Source organism: Lepeophtheirus salmonis, chromosome 7 (genome assembly GCF_016086655.4).
Source record: "Lepeophtheirus salmonis chromosome 7, UVic_Lsal_1.4, whole genome shotgun sequence".
Classification (NCBI taxonomy): Eukaryota; Metazoa; Arthropoda; class Copepoda; order Siphonostomatoida; family Caligidae; genus Lepeophtheirus; species Lepeophtheirus salmonis.
The window spans coordinates 20752320-20766548 of NC_052137.2; the positions used below are offsets into that span (position 1 = coordinate 20752320).

The 14229-nt window shown below is 31.4% G+C and overlaps 1 protein-coding gene across 3 annotated transcripts in view; it reads left to right on the forward strand.

Moving 5' to 3' along the window:
* LOC121121727 (cell adhesion molecule Dscam1) overlaps positions 1-14229 on the forward strand; it is a 414757-nt gene that overhangs the window by 58961 nt on the left and 341567 nt on the right. For all 3 annotated transcript variants that reach the window (XM_071889819.1, XM_071889818.1, XM_071889821.1), the window contains exon 4: positions 4199-4327. The gene's annotated coding sequence lies outside the window, so the exon portion shown is untranslated. The remainder of the gene's footprint in view (positions 1-4198; positions 4328-14229) is intronic.

The window sequence follows — 14229 nt, forward strand, 5'->3', positions numbered from 1 at the left end:
AAATGTACCTAGTCCACAACCTTCATTCTTACAAAACATAGCAAAATGTTTGAAAATACAATGCAATTTTGGGTTCATTTTAGTCCCAATGTTAAAAATATTTCTTGAAGTTCTGCAATATTTAGACTCTGTACTAGACGAGAAATTTTTACTGAAGCAATCTTTTCCGACCTTATTAAAGGCATAAAGAGCACAATAAAAAGAGTGTTAAGTAACGGATAAATCTTCCTGTAGTTTATACAAACAGTTAAAGAGTTTCTTACATTGGTTCCCTTCCACATTTACCCCTCGATAGCCAGTCCTAATTTTCATATATGCTTTATTATTACCCTAAGCAAGATTCAGTCCATAAAAGATTTGATTAACCGCTCCCAACATCAAATCCAGCTCTGGAGGAGGAATGAGTTTCAGAAGTTGTGTAGTCATATCTCCATGTAGAAGAAAAGGGTGAACAAAATTGAAAAAAATATTTTGTAATCGGTATCCTGAACAAATTCCTTTGGAAGTAAATTGGCAAATTCTGTATAGAAATGGAATAATTGATTTTAGACAAAATCTTTGTGTCTCAGATGCTGGTCTATCAGATTTTCTAAGACATGCCAAGCAGAGCTTACAGAGGTTTTGAGCATGAGAACCTTTTTATATTAACTATGAAAATAAGATTTCCTCTGTGATTGTCACTGATTGATAAGTAATAGTGTTTAGCAATCTGCAGTACTCTGCAGCTTATGAAAGTAAACTTAATTGCGTAGTAATGTCTACATATATTAACTTGTCGAAACGGTTAATATTTTCGTTAAGATTATACTAAAACAGAAAACAAAGGCATATACGTATTTCATTATTATATATAATACATAAGGTTTTACTAATTTATATGAAGAAAATCTAAATTCATTATTTTTAGTTAATTTCTTTGGATATAGGGTTACGATCTTAATTTTTTATATATCTGGACCCGTGAGACTATGTACTAGGTTATCATTCAGCTATTGTTAAGAGAAGACTCCATAAATTGGTGTATGTAACGGAATTTTATTTAATAAATCCGTGAATATTTAAAAATATCCCTTCACTAACTCTTGGTAAAAGTGGTTGAAATATATACTGTTAACATATTAACATTATGGTAATAAGTTTTACCATAACACAAATGATGATGTAACGAAGAGATTAGTATATATGTATATATATCTAATATATATAAAAGAGAGATTGTGTTTGTGTGTGAGTGTTTATACGTTCCCACACCGTTGAACCTAGGGGGCTGAAATTTTGCATAGGTCCCTCCTTTGAGCTCGGAAGTGCTAAGACGGTCATGTCGATTTTTTTTTTTTTTTTTTTTTTTTTGGGGGTCAGATGGGGGCTTATGCTATGTTCAAAACACAAAAACCGTTTTTTGTAGATCATGGAGACTAGATAGTGGTTAGTTATTCATCAAAAAAAGTTCTGGCCAAAGAAAGAAATCTGTGAAAATTACAATTTCGTTTATTTCAGGTGCAAAAAAATGAACTTCCAATAGAATATCGGATTAGTAAATATAATAACGTTTGTAGAAATTTGTCTGGAAATTGGTTCACATATAAATTTGTAAATAAAAATTGATGCTTTACTGAAATATCTATCATTTTCTGAATAATTTTTCAATTTTTTTCAATTTTTCTTTCTTTTTCCCCCATTCATTCATCAAACGTCAATTTTCAATATCTTTAAAGGAAATGCCACAAAACCATACATTTTGGACATAAAATTTGAGACTTTAACTTTACGACAATGAAATATTTTCAATTTCCGGTACATTTTGTTACATAATTTTGCAATATTTGCAAAAATAAACCAGTTATCGCGGGTTATTTTTTCGACAACATTATTCTTCAAAACTTTTCGTTTTGCAAGAACGATGCTATGATGCTATGATGAGACGTTGTGAATTACCTTACTTAACGAGATTGATAGTCTTAAGAATCCCAGAGAAATAGAATTAGAGTTATCAGGATCTTTTTCGACAACAACCAATTTTCTCAATTATTGACCATTTTCAATGTGATTTCCCTTCCCCTTCTTTATGCGAGCTACGGCGGGTAATCCATTGCTATTATATATATATATATATATAATCCAAATATGTATAACAATGTACAATCTTATTTCTATATTGTAGATAAAGATTAACTATTGCAATAGGCAAAATAAGATCTTTTTCTCAAATTATACTAATTTTCTTGTCCCTATTCAATTGTACAAATCCTGAAGGAATTTCGGTATATTTTACTATGATTTGAGTTCAAATATCAGTGTTTATAATTGGCATCAAGTAGTATTTTTTTTATATGCAATTTATTTTTCTAATAAATCAACAATTATTAGTTACTTGCTTGTTCTATTTTCACGTAGTGTTCAATGCAGATATGAAGTCTTTTTTTTGTTGTTCAAAGTCATTTGACCAAGTTTTATCAAGATATATTTGAAAATTGTCCATTGTTCCTAGTAAAAATGTCAACTTTGATACCCTAATATGGCGTCTTCTTCATTTATGCTCTAAGTTATGACGATATAGGTAGAACATCTTCTGTCCATTGTTAAGAGGGTCTATTATGCCTCTAGAGTAAGTGTGAAATCCCTTTCGATATGTATTGGAAGTATTATTCACCATAGCACTTAATTAATTAATCATTTGTTGACTAAGATCCATGCTCTGATTCTGATTCAGTTGCCTTATGGTGGTAGTGATCGAGGGTCTTCGATTCCAATTATATTTCAAATGATTTTCTCTCCCTTTCATCATATTTAACAAAAACGTATATTTATCAAGTTAATGATTTGATGGTTCTATTTCTTATATATTTTCATGTGTTCTGCAATTGTTATTTTAAGTACTTTTATATTGAAAGTTCAATTTTATGATGAATAAAAACAAAAACACTAGAGAATAACTACTAAAATTTTATTTTGAAACATTCTCAAAAAAATCAACTTTCACGAAACTCTCAATTTAATGTTAAAGACAGGCAAATATAAATCAATAATTATGCAAAACCCGGTATAATATATATTGATGTCTTAATAGTTGGATGAATGATGTACATTTCGAACTAACAACTGTTGTCGAGTTTTTTTTTTTTTTTACTTTTTGAAGGAATAAACAACGCCTTCAATTTTTTTTGAAAAAATAATTGACAGGAAATTATAAAAAAAAATTTATAATAGAAATATTTCTCTTTTGTGTATTTATTTTTCTTTCGATTAATTTATCGTTATATTAGTTTTGTTTGCTATATTAGACCTATTTTCTTAACGGGACCCTAAAGCGTTTAAAATGGCACTATACTGAATTTGTATTCAAAGCGATACTTACAGCTCCATTATGTAAAAGCAAAAATTACTAGTTGATAATATAGTCCCTACAAACAAAATTATTATTTATACAAAATAATGAAAATATTCTACTTTATTATAATAAATGTGATCAAATTTTTACTTTTAGGGTACCCTAAAAAGTAAAATGTTCATGTAAATTACATTTATTACTATTTTTGTTTAATATTTTAGTGGAAAAAAAATATCGAACTATCAACATCAATTTTGTTATATTGAAATCGGTTTGATATTAATGATAACGTCACCAATACTAGCTTGTATTGACCTTCATCAAAATGATAACTTATACTTATTTAAAAAAATGCAATATAAGAGACATTAAAAAAAATCAAATCTAGACTCATTGAATTCACCATCTCTAAAGACAGATATTCTTCACTAAGAGGACTAATTTTCTATTTTTGTCATTATTTTGTTAGGTAGTAAAAAACCATTGGTACTTCGTAGCTCTTTATTGTTGATTTTTTTTAAATGTTAAATTACCATCTACATCAAGAGTAGCATTTTATTACAGTTGTAATTACGAGGTTTCATTACGCAACCAAACGATAGTTTTAAAAAAATGCTCAAATTTGTATTTTCTCATGTCTCTAAGTGTAAAAAGGCAACGCCGGTGTGAGTCTTGTGAGGGCTGCAGAACCTCATGGCATTTCTATCGGCACTGCCTTCAAAACCCAAAAAGTCCGGTAAGGATGGAAATTATGTTAATTTTTTAATTCTAAATCTAATTATTTTACGTATTTGTGTAAACAACAGTATGGATAACTTCCGGCCTGCCTCTATTCGACTCTTTTTCCAGCCTTTCCCTTTATCTTTTTAGTTTAATGCGACTTGGAGAAAAATGTCTGCCACAATTCTCTTTCAAATTTGGATTCGGTCCGAGCAGCATTCATAACAATGTGGTATAACTTGGACACAACCTTCATCGTCAAGAGCTGCAAATGTGTTGGTAAGTGTATCCAGACTTCATTGTAAAGGAGGACATATTTAATATTAAAAAAATCTAAACACAGTATTTAACATATCACGAACATGTTTTGAATCGTGTTTTCTTGATTCCATAAAACTCACGTTTTTGTAATTTAGTCAGACTACTTTCAAATTTTGGGTCCTGACTCAAAATGGTTCCAAAACTTTTCACATAACGTATCTCATCTTAAAATTTAAAGATAACCCACAACTATTATTAAAAAAAATTTAAAATTAAACAGAATGTTTAGCAAGATATAACATGACATATTTTTTGAATGATCCTTTTATAAAAAAATACATTTGTTGAGAGTAAAAACATTATTTCTAGATCTTCATTTTATAAAAAAACTCTCTTCTCACATACTCAAGTCTCCGTATACCACTAAAGGAGAATTTACTTACCGCTAATCTACATACATATTACAAACAAATAGAATGATACAAAATAGAATAAAACAATTAAGTTTGAATAAAATGTAGCAAAGTTTAAAAAAACATAATATTACTATATAAAATATAACGATTTTGAAAAAAATATTTACATTACAGTATCCAAATATTTGAAATTAAATAAATGTTTGAATTATTAGAAAAGAAAAACAATAGTTAAGTATTGTGACATTTAAAAAAAATATATTTGAACAGTCCTTCTTTTGTTTCGATTGCTTAATTTTCTTGATTTAACGGGGGTAATTTGCTTTATATTATGTATTTAATACTAAAATGTTCATTGAAGTATAATATGATCAAAGGTTGGCAGAATATGCTCAGTTCTTTAGCAAATTAATATGGAAAGGAAGAAATTACAATATATGTGAAAAAAAGTACCAAAAAAAAAAATAATTTTTTTATATGCTGTATTTCACATATTCAATTTTGAATTTATAAAACTTTGACAACATAAGATTTTTCCTTGCCTTTGCAGAATTCATCTGTTGAATTGAAATAACAGGGTACATTTATGTTGTTTATAGAATAATCAATGGTAACCTCATCACCCTTGTGAACATTTGTATTTGAAAAGTTGATCACGTTGTCGTTGTATATCTACTTGTCTTTTGTAAAGCGTGAGTCGAGGGGGCTACACAAAGTGGGAATATTAGACAGGGCTATTTACAAATGTAGAAATTTTTTAAAAGTTAAATATTTGTAAATGTGCTTTAAAAGACAAAATTCAACATTTTTGCGGAAATTTGTAAAATACAGTATTTTTCCAAAAAAAGAGAAAAACGTTTGGAAATATGTGATTACAACATTTCCATTTTCAAAGTTATTATATAAATGAGCTTTTATAATTGTAAACTTTTAAAACATCAATAAAGTTTAATGTAAAATGATAAAAACTTTTATTTAATATGAAGTGGTAATGGAATTAAAAGAATTATATACTTGTGTAATAGATATCAAGAATAATGTATAACATATTCTTTTAATGATCTACAAAAAAAAAAAATCTTCACTTTGTTTCTTCTAAAACTTTTTTCATTATCAATGTTGCTCTATATTCGTTAATTGAAAACAAGGAAATATTTGTTTCTTACCAGAAATATATGTTTGTTGTAAATTTAATACGATAAATAATTGGTAATATATAAAGTACATAATTGATATTTTTTTAACGAATTCAAGTACAACCCTCCACCTGACATTCTTTTCGAATCTGCACTTATACACTAGTATATCAAGACAATCAGTGATGGAAAAGACATTTGCCTTCACATAATCGGTGATTATCTCTCAGATTTCTTTTAATTTCTTTATTTTTCTTTGCAACAGAAAACTAAACTTTCCATTACCAATTAAAGAGTCTGAATTATGAGTATATTGTGTAAAATCAAAATATCATTAGTTCAATGCTATACTTTCTCGAGTCTCTGAAATTCTTATAAAATGGATCAATCAATAAATTAGCCATATACGTTTAGGTCTATTTATACATTATACCTATTTTGGGATATATGGGTCCTCAAATATTTCTATTCATTGGTATTGGTAGGAAAAAAAAGAAGAGTCTTTAATAATGATGTTAATTAATAAATTTTGGTTTTTTAAAGTTTTGAAAATCATATCAGATAAGTGGTGTCTCCCTTTGTCCATATACTGAATAAACTGATTTCTGGTGTTTGCTGGTGATTTCAAATATCCCTACAAGGGATCAAATCGGGGTAACGGCCTGGTTACTCCAAATAGCAATTTATTTAAATGAGGCATTGTAGAATGTGTTCCCTCAAGACAACCATCGATACCTTTGAATGTAAGCCGTTGCTTCGTCCTGGTGTGAAAACAAATATACCCTTGGTCCAATTAATCAATTTCTGAAATTACAAATTCTAGAAACTTTTTCACATACACGTCTGAATTGACTTTCGCTGCTACTTCATTTTCTCAAAAACCAAGGACCAACAATTACAGTAACGGAAATTGCTCACCACACTGTAACTTTAGGTGAATGCAAGCCTTTGATGCAATTATCTGGGATTGGTGTCAGCCAAAAGCGTATATTTTATTTTTTGACGCATCCATTCAAATAAAAATGTGCTTTATCACTGTAGTAAACAATTGTGTCTTCAGGAAAGATTCTGAGAAGTACCTCACATGCGTTCCTTCGAATAGAGATATCAATTTCAGACAGAAATTTCCCGCAAAACCACCATCTTGTAAGAATGGTAATCAAAGTCAAGTATTTGTGTCACAGAATAATAGGAAAGTCCAAAGGCAGAGGCATGTTTTCGGGCAAAAAATCATGGGGATTGCAAGATTAAAGCTCACACTGTCGCTATCTCATTAGTTAATCTGTTGGCCCGAAGAGTAGTGCGCTTGGCCTTTCCAGTAGTGAATTATCATGCGTCTACTATGGAGGTCTCAAAGTAAGAAATACGCCATATTTTATTTCTTTAACTACCTGAAAGAAAAAACCAGTGGAAAGAGACAAAAAAAAAAGTGCAATATATACGGGCCAATACACTTTCAGTTCGTGTTGTACAGTAGTGGTTCGATCAATTTTTTCCTCCTTAATTCTGCCCTCTACTCTGAACAACTCGACAGTTTGAAGCTGGCGATCGTAGATAAGTGGTCAGCATTGGTGAATAGGAAACAATAAGACATTATCAAGACAATGTAAGACTGCACATATCTTTGAGGACGCGCCAGAAGCTCCAGGAGCTCGAATGGGAAGTTCTGTGATAATTGTTTGCCAAAGGGGACAAGGGATTATAAGAGAAGGGCATTATGATGGATTGTCGTTGGCAATAAGTTATCAAACATCTTACTTTTTCCACCCCTTATTATATGAATGAATCCCTCCGAAAATGTCATAAATCTATGCAACCTTGAGTCTAATAACTATTGACGTACAATTTCCATAGTACTACCTAGTTTAATAGAAATACAAAGTTAGAAAATCACGTAATCGGGCATTCTAGAATTTTTAATCTGATGTATTGTACCGACTGTTGGGCAAGATAGGCTGATTATGACAAAACATGCAACCACTCATAGTCCACGCCGTCAATATTAAAAGCGTGGTGGAAGTCAAACATCAGTCGTACGTTATGGTATAACCTTGTATTTCTATTAACCTTGAGTATTACTACTATTTTATTATTCCTAATGCAGTTTGTGTTACTTTTTATTTTTATTTTAACAAACTTTAATGAATTTATTATTTTTATTCATAATTATTATGTTTCTTATATTTTCTCTATTAATTTAAAAAAAGTATAACTAATATAAATGAAAATATTTTTTTGTAGTTTATTGATACTTAGAGACAATTTATGCAACAATCATGCATCATTACAGAAATGTATAATTTATGTGAAATGATATTACTCATAAGGGAATATGAGTAAATATTAATGCATCTTGCAGTTGGAACTAGTAAGTTTATCACCTCCATTCTGGTTTTGAAAAAACGATAAAACTCGTAGTTTGAATGGGTCGTTAATTAATTATCTCTTAAATAAAGTTTTTCCTAGTATCATTATCAAAAGCTGAGGAACTTTTCCAGAAAAAAAACCTAAATAGAATAATTATTTTAAGTGACAATCTGTAAAGATGTCAAGTGTTGGAAATAACAATAAGACCCCCTAATTTGATCATAATTCCCTTTAAACTACTCCAATTTATCTGTAAATTTATATGTGGTACATAAATTAGTTATATTTATGTACTATAATGCCTATTTGAGTTTAACTAATTTACGACCTATGAACATGCATTTGCAGAAATTGTTTATGATGGGGAAAAATAAAAATAATGCAAGGGTGATTAATTTGTGTACATGCATTCCCAAACTCCCTTAATTACACTAATTGTTCCATTTTGATTGTATACACCTATTTTGCCTCGATTTAAATAAAATTTTCATGATTTAAAAGTTTTTAAGCTTTCCTTGTCAATAAATTACTAGATACGGATAATATAACACAAATGATTAGTTAAAATGTCTGAATTTACCTGTTACTCCTAGGAGAGTTCATCAAATTTTTTAACGAATATCCTTATTTTCAATATTGAAAAAGAAAAAAAATCATTTGATATATATTCAATGGGAAATAAGCGTCGTTTATTTATTTGTCTAGCAGCAAAATAACACAATTCCCTGAATGATAATATTCATTAATATACAGTGTGAGGCCGTTGTTTAACAACTAACTTCGAGCGTGCGCAGGTTTGGCAGCAAGCCAGAAGTCTTTGGGGATTGTTGAAAAGAATGGCAGTGATTAATCTTGGAAAATCCTTCATCCAATCCGCATCGTAATTTCAAACTTGGAAAAGTCCTTTGTCTAGAGAGTCAGGAAGGAACTGTAAGAGTCTGGAGGTTATTATGACTCTACTCCATACCACACTAGAAAGTTACTTTGACCTGGTTGTCAGAATAATTTTTTACTTTGTTGGACCCAGTGTTTGTCCTCAAACCTCACAGGATCTAAACCCCTTTGACTTCTGTGTGTGGGGCACAGTTGAGTGACACACCAACATATACTTCTTCACTACAAAAGTTGAGTTGATTTTCAGGAACCAGGATGCATTCTGGAATTATCTAAACAAGACTGTCATCAAGAAATGCTCCTGTTTCCAAGATCAAGTCAAGGCCTTTATTGACGCCAATAGCGATTATTTTGAAAAATAACATGCACATTTTTTTATTCAGCTATCATTTGCCATTTAATTTGATTAAAATAGTGGCTGTAAAATATAGGTGTATGGTACTCACATAGACGGGGCTCTGAATATTCATCTTAGCCTACACCATTTTTTTTAAACAACTAGTTTAAATTAAATGCAATATTAAATTTTTTGTTTTCTCATGCCCTATTAAGAATATTATAGACTCGAGTTAGTAATGTATAAAGACACGAGGTAAGAAGAAATAAAGATACTAGTTACCTTCTTACAAGAATAAGTTCAATTTAGATTGTTTTGACGTCTGGTCTCTTTCTGAATCGTCTTGATACTAATAACAATATTTTCCAGTCCAACCCATTGAAACATTTATGCTTCAAAAACAACCAATAGTGGTTACAGCGGTAAAATCATGGTATTTGTGAATAACGTAGAAGTACAAAATGTTGTAAGAAAAAACGTGGAAGGACAAACCGTTGAACATTTACCAATAATCAAAGTAATACAAGGCATGTTTGGGCATAATACATAATTGGTGTAGGTATCTTAAAAACGTAGAATTAACTACCAAAAAATTGCTCATATGCTGATTTAGTCATTTGAATATATTATGATTTATTTTCTAACAATATAGTTATTCACCAAAATTTGATTGTAATTAGATACTTTGATTTGAATACTCTATTTTTTTAAAGTTACGATAAGGTGTAATAAATTTCTTTAGTTTAACGTATACTTCAGTCCAAAATAATAAACAATATTGTGAATTACAATTACTTTATTTTGTCATTAATGTTCTATCTTCAAAATTGTAGCCCTATAACTGTGATATTTTTCAACTTCCGAGCCTTTTTGGCTGATTTGACGAATATTTCAATACATTTGAATTAAGTTATGGTCTTTTAATTAATTTACTGGAAAATTTAGTCATAATAAATTTATTTTGCAAACTAACAAAATCAACTATTAATTTAATGGTTCATTTAGTATTAATAAATATGCATTCTTGACAATACTTTCAATTTTGCCATGTAGTGTTCAAATAGACTAAACAAACTTTTAATCATGGAAAGTATGACGATTGCGTGTGATAAAAAGGTTTTATTTTTTACTAATAAAAATTGCAGGCGAGTAGGGGGTAATCTTATTGACTTTGATAGTCAAATTTAAATGTGGAATCTGGCATTATCCATAAACATGACCACAAATTGCTCTTTTTAGGGGAACTGAGGAACTTAAGGGCTTTTAAGAACTCTGCCAAAACTCAAATATAATATTTGATATTATCAGTTATACTATTGGCTATGTAGTTCAAGTTGATAATCATAAACTAATCTTGTGACTCCAGCATTTTTGGGTGCCAGTGGAACCACAATTGCCTTTGTTATCCGCTCCTGCCCTCTCATTGGACGTAATCTCTCTCACTTGGCTGATGAATAAGACTTTCCCCGTAGGATAAATCTATTATGCTCTTGATTTCACTCGCCTTCTTGGTAGTTGGGCTGATAGTAAATTCGAAGTAGTTTTCTTGAAGTTTCATTGCCAGTAAATTAATTTACTTGGATAGAGTAAGTTGACCTGGAAAGCATTCTAGGTTTCGGTGGTTAGGTTTGCTACTAAATCAACTTCTCAGCTAAAGTTTTAGCAAGGGGGCGTTAAAATCAAATTTAAAATTAGCGTTATTTTTTCGGGTGCAACAACATATTTTAAGCTCCAGAAAAATAGTTTTAAAGTGCACCCACCATGAAAATTACTTTTTCTAATGAATGCTAATTTTTTTATTAAAATATTACTATAATTTCCTTTCTGTTTTTTGTTTTTTTTTCGACATACATCACAAATATTTATACTGTTTATGATAAGTTAATACTTAAACAACAAGGAAAAGAAGGCTGACAAGGGTAATTTCATGAAGAGGGCTAAGTAAAAAGGAGAAATGAGCTGACAAAAGAAGATACTGAATTCAATGAAGCGTGTATTTGTATGTTGTCAGTGTGTGTAGTGTAAATAAATATATTGGCAGTTTGATCAATTGTATGTGTATCCCGGTATATTGACCTGCATCCACAACATATTTTAAGCTCTAGAAAAATAGTTTTAAAGTGCACCCACCATGAAAATTACTTATTGAAATTAATATATTCTCATTTGGATGTCCTAGGCACACGCCTCAAGCCTTGAACTTGATGTTCAGTGATATTGTCCCATGCCCTACTCGGTGGATCTTCCCTCCAATTACATTGTTCAACAGCAAAAATGGATCAAGAACAGCATATTCTCAATTTAGTAGAATTTAATAACATGACTCAAAATATGGCTCACTCTTTCTCTCTGAGCCTTATGGCCTTCAGAAAAAGGTCATACATTTTTCATTATTTTTAAGGTTCATAGCTTTTTAAAGCGCTTGGTGTTGAAAAAAGGGATACATTTTGTGAATATATTTGAAAGCCTAATGTAAAAATTCTAAGACAAATTTAAAAAAAGTATGTATCATGCTTGTTTAAAGTTGAAAATAGGTGCTTTTTATTTAGAGGCTCATAGCTTCAAGACGAATATACTCAAAAACTTAAAAAGTATCCCATTTGATAGTTGAAAGTCTGAGCTTTAATTAAAAATAAAAGAACTTCCCCAAAAACGCTCTAAATTGTTGTCAATTTCAGATAAGGGCACTGCAACATTTCAAGTATTAAACCCATTTTTGAACTGATCTAATAAGAGGAATCCCTATATTTGCATGCTCTAGGTAGGAGAGAAGAAATAAGGGTGAACTAGATAGAAACAAAGAAAGAGAAAAAGGCAGGTGGTAAAAATTGTGAAATACTCTTGGGAGTAGGATCCCAAATTCGGTATCGGCGTTCATTAATGAAGAAGAGGGATTTTTTTTGCATGGAAATCCCTCTGAATTGCCCCTGGCCAGTAGGATTTGCTCCGAGGACTTCCTTAAATGCCCGTTCTTTGGAATCCATCGATCACTACGTGTCTGCAACGAGTAATCTAGTATGGATAATGTGTCTTACTTACAAAGATTAGAAAATTGGAGTGTCCACTTCCATATGAACTTCTATTAAACCTTTTTTTTGACGTCATGAATTGTATCATCATTGATGGAGACGCCAGTTCGGTTGTTCAAAGTTAATATTTTTACTATCGGGTGCGACGAAAACTTTCGTACTTAGTTGCTCTGTAACAGCTACGGCAACGTCGAAAAAAATTTCCTCATTTGACGCATTTATGTTTACTTACTTATAGATACATATATAAATTTATTATATGGAATAGACTTGTATTGTTATGATTACCTTTTTTAATCAATATAACCGCCTTCAGCGGTGATGCAGCGTTCAAGGCGAGGTCAGAAGGTAGCACAGGTTTTCCTGTCTTGTCCACTGCACCCATGAGGGAGTTCACGTTGGGGGTAGCAAACTTTACAGACCTTGGCCTCAATTTGCACCTAGTGGCTGTCCAGTGGGTTGAGGTCAGGACTCTGGGGAGGCCCAGTAAGCATTGTTCTTCGGGAGATTCTTGACAAGGAAGTTTTGGACGGCTTTGGTTGTGTGCACGGTGGCCCCGTTCTGCTGGAATGACAAACCTCTCCCCGTACAATTTCTGGAGCACCAGGACAACCTTCTTGTGGATGTCGAGGTGATCGTTAGCTTTAAGGTGGTATCTGGTGGGCAACTAGATTGGTTTCATCTTTTCTTCTATTGTATGCGATGAGCCCCATTGTCATCACGGACGTGACATGTTTTGTGGTGGTCACGTACCTGGCAGTCATACAGAGGCACATAAAGGAATTTCAATAAATGCTGGTTAAACACTGGATCCACTGTGAAAGTATTTTCATCTGAAAATACAAATATGTCGGCTGGATTTCGCTTCCTCGCGTTCAAGAGTTTTTAGGCTCTCTCAAGCCTCTTGTCATGCTGTTTTTGTGACAATAAGGGCCTTTCAACTCATGTGAGGGATTTGTAGCTTATTTATTTTTATTTTTTTCCCGGAGAGATGTGGTTGACCTTACAACCCCGAGATCTTCTGCAATGAATGTGCTCATGGAGTTTGAGTCGACGATCGTGGAACTCCTTGTACCTCGCCGGATCCACTTGTTGTTTTCTCTCACTTCCTGTGTGTAACTTAAGGTCCTGGCCCGCTTCCATGCGTTTTTAACGTTCTAAACGATCTTGTGGTCGCACTTGAGCTGCTCGGGGATCTCCTTGGTGGAGACGTTTGTATCGAGGAGAGTTTAGATCTTTCCACGTCGGGACTCCATCGTGAAAACGACTCGTACTAACGTAATAGATTGAAAAATATATATTTAAAATCCTTGGAACTTTCTGCAGAAATTCACAAAGTCTCTTTACTTCATTTCGAACCCGAGATATAAGGTCTCAATGTTTTAGCGAATTTCTTTTTGACGACCCAGTATTTTACCCATATTATATATTTAAATAAATCAAACAATATATTTTAAGTTATAATATCATGCTTCCTACTTCATGCTGTGTTACTCATTATAATTTAATATTCATATATTGTTATTGTATTTTGAATTTCTTTGAGGGAGGAGAGATAGTGAGAGCCTTCCTATTCTTAGTTGTAAAGATATTATTGATTCGATGAATCAATATGTAATTGATACTACAGGGTCCACCCCACCAGTACGGCTATGAGAGTATACTTTTTTTGCAATTTATAAAGTAAGGACAATATTTTTTGAAATACTAAATATAAATACATCAATTTAAAAAAAAAAGA